The 3,356-nt window shown below is 42.5% G+C and overlaps 1 pseudogene; it reads left to right on the top strand.

The window, feature by feature from the left end:
* Nucleotides 1-2,037: 2,037 nt before the first annotated feature.
* LOC110577008 lies at nucleotides 2,038-2,838 on the top strand (annotated as a pseudogene).
* Nucleotides 2,839-3,356: the final 518 nt, after the last annotated feature.

The raw sequence follows: 3,356 nt of genomic DNA, 5'->3' as shown, positions 1-3,356 counted from the left end.
ATCTCCCACCCCCATGCCTCCATCATTGGGCCCAGCAGTGAAGACCTCCACAGAAGTTTTACATGATTTCAGACTAACAGGCTGCAATACAAACAGCGGAAGTAAAATATACATTTTAGGCTAAAATAAGAATTCTTTAAGCTTTAATGTGATAATAGAATATCATTCGGCAATAAAAAGAAATGAACTACTTATACATGCAAGAACACAAATTAACCTAAAAAGTATTATGCTAAGTGAAAGAAACCAGATTCAGGAGATTCTATACTGTAGGATTTTATTTATATGACATTCTGGAAAAGATAAAACTACAAGAACAAAAAAAAAATACATTGGTGGTTACTAGGGGCTAGGGATGAAGAGAGGGGTTAACTACAAAGGGGAACAAGGAAACTTTTGGAGGTGATGAAAATATTCTGTATATAATTTTCAAACTTCTTATGATGTGCACCTAAAAAGGTGAATTTACTATGCATAAATTATGAGTCAGTAAACTAGACTTTTAAAAAGTAGAAATAAATACGGTCTCTAAAGCAATGTTTTTCAAATCTCCATTAACGAGATACAACCCATCAACGAGTTGTGAATTCAATTTAGGGGGTTGTGATTGGCAAAGTGAAATAGAATAGGGACACCTGGATGGCTCAGTCGGTTAAGTATCTGACTCTTGATCTCAGCTCAGGTCTTGACCTCAGAGTCATGAGTCAAGCCCTGTGTTGGGCTCCACACTGGGCATGGAGCCTACTTAAAAAAAAAAAAAAGGTGAAATAGAATAGGAAATATCAGAGTCCTTGCACACAGTGAAAGGAGTATTGTTAATGAAGCATTTTATTCTGTTTCATGCATCTGTATGTGCTATAATGAAATATCAGGAAAATGGAAACCATGGTCAGTGTATTTTTTAATGGAGGGAATTTAACTGGAAACTGATTACACAAATAATGAAGAAGCTGAGAAGCCAACGGGGGAAGATGAGACAACCCAGAGATCAGCAATGGCAGAAACCACTGATCCCTTTCGACTGGAGGGACAAAGGGAGGTGACAGTGTTGCTGGGTCCCAGAGCTGGGGTCATCCAACAGAAGCTGAAATCAAAGGAGGACCTTTTTGGAAGACCCAGCCACTGTCAAAGATGCACTCAAGGCAGAGAAAGATGGAGGGAATCGTCCTCGCTTTCCCATTCCCCTCACCCTCCAGTCTTAGAGCTGCATGTGAGTGGCACCCAGCCACAAGTCGGTTAACATAACCTGGGAGCCTTGGAAATACAGCCTCTTGGGATCAGCATCATTGAAACATGGCAGAGGAAGAGAAGAGCAAGGGATGGATTTGAGAGCAGAGAGTTCCAGGGCTGGCGCAGCTGTGAAGTAAAATGTATTTCTGATTGAAGGTCAGATTCCAAAAGGTTTAAAAGTCATTGCTTTAGAGGACAAAGCTCTTCTCCGTGTTGTTCTCTCTATATACAGGAAGAATAAAATCACACTTTTGACCATTAGAGGATGCCACATTTAGCCCTTTTGTGTGTGTTTGAAAAGACAGTTTGAATTAAAGAAGTTGGATTGGGAGACTAACCCACTTCTCTCCTTAGTGTTGGAGTAGTCATACCAAGATCTCTTAGTAATAAAGGTAAAACTGGCAGATGTAGATGAAATTTAGGCTAGGAAAAGCAGAGCAGGAAGGAAGTATGCAAGCCACAAATGTGTGAGGAAAGAAACGAAATGCTTTTCTCCGATGGTGTGGAAGGAAAATTACAGCAGTTAAAAATTGATATGCTGGTATTAAATCACCCCTGTCAGCAGGTATTTGTGAGATGGATCTCTAAAACTGCCCGGATCCACAAGGAATAGCAATCATGATTTGGCAACACCACCTTATTCCTGCTCTGATGATTATTCACTTCTTCCCTTTCCAAAGCTTTGACCTTGAATTATTTGGGATTTCTGATCTCAAGAAATAGCTCCCAAGCCTCCCTTGTTAAGTCAAGCCTAATGCTTGATTCCTTGTGTTTAAAAACACACAGTGCTGCTCTTCCCTCCAGCCTTCCGAGATGCCAAAAGGAAAGAAGGCAAAGGGGAAGAAGGCAGCCTGGGCTCCTGTTGTCTTGAAGAAGCAAGAGGCCAAGAACGTGGTCAATCCCCTGTTGGAGAAAAGGCCCAAGAATTTTGGCATCAGACAGGACATCCAGCCCAAAAGGGACCTCACGCTCTTTGTCGAATCGCTGCCTCTGGCTGCAGCGGTACAGGGCTATTCTCCATAAACCGCTAAAAGTGCCTCCTCTGATTAACCAGTTTGCCCAGACCTTGGACCACCAAACTGCTACTCAACTGCTTGTGCTCGCCCACAGATAGAGACCAGAGGCAAAGTAAGAGAGGAAGCAGAGATTGTTGGCCCAGGCTGCGAAGAAAGCTGCTCCAAAGCAGATATCCCCACTAAGAGACCGCCCGTCCTTCAAGTGGGGGTTAATATGTCACCACCTTGGTGGAAAACAAGAAGGCTCAGATGGTAGTGATTGTACATGATGTGGATCCCATTGAGCTGGTTGTCTCTTTGCCTGCTCTGTGTTGTAAGATGGGGGCTCCCTACTGCATTATCAAGGGAAGGCCAGGTTGGGGCGTCTGGTCCACAGGAAGACCTGCACCTCTGTGGCCTTCACTCAGGTTCACTTGGAAGACAAAGGAGTTCTGGCTAAGCTGGTAGAAGCTATCAGGACCAATTACAAAGAAAGATATGATGAGATCCGCCATCACTGAGGAGGCAAGATCCTGGGTCCTAAGTTGGTGGCTTGCATCACAACGCTGGAAAAGGCAAAAAGGCTAAGGAACTGGCCACCAAACTGGGCTAAGTGTACGCTGTTGAATTTTCTGTATATAAAAGTGATAAAAAGTTCTCTTCCACAAAAAAATAAAAAAATAAAATAAAAACATGCAGTCTACTTTTGGACTTCTCCATCTATACCAATCATGCAGGAGCAACATTCTTCAATCTGTTTCTTTCCTGTCTAGTCTCCTTCAGTTATTTTAAAATATGGTTTGGAGAATATTGTTTTAAATTCAACTGTATCATTATTAAGAGTTATTTTTAAAGGCAATGAGTATTTGTTGAATGAATGAATGGATGGATGGATGGATGGATGGATGAAGGCAATGTGAGTGAGCCTCAGCTCTAAGATTCTGCCAGGCTCACGGGGCCTCCTCAAGCCAGTTTCCTGGTTCTGACTTGACTTGAAATTTGACGACCACCAGAGCACCACTGTGCTGCCATCTAGCGGTAGCATAACCTACGTGTGAGAAAGGTACTTGCCAAAAAACAAGCTTGTATGCAAAATGAAAGTGAATGTCACAGTTCTCTTTTTGGAGCAGC

The sequence above is a fragment of the Neomonachus schauinslandi genome, chromosome 14 (genome assembly GCF_002201575.2).
Source record: "Neomonachus schauinslandi chromosome 14, ASM220157v2, whole genome shotgun sequence".
Lineage (NCBI taxonomy): Eukaryota > Metazoa > Chordata > Mammalia > Carnivora > Phocidae > Neomonachus > Neomonachus schauinslandi.
The sequence above is the reverse complement of the archived record's forward strand: the minus strand, read 5'-3'. Positions and strand labels throughout refer to the sequence as shown.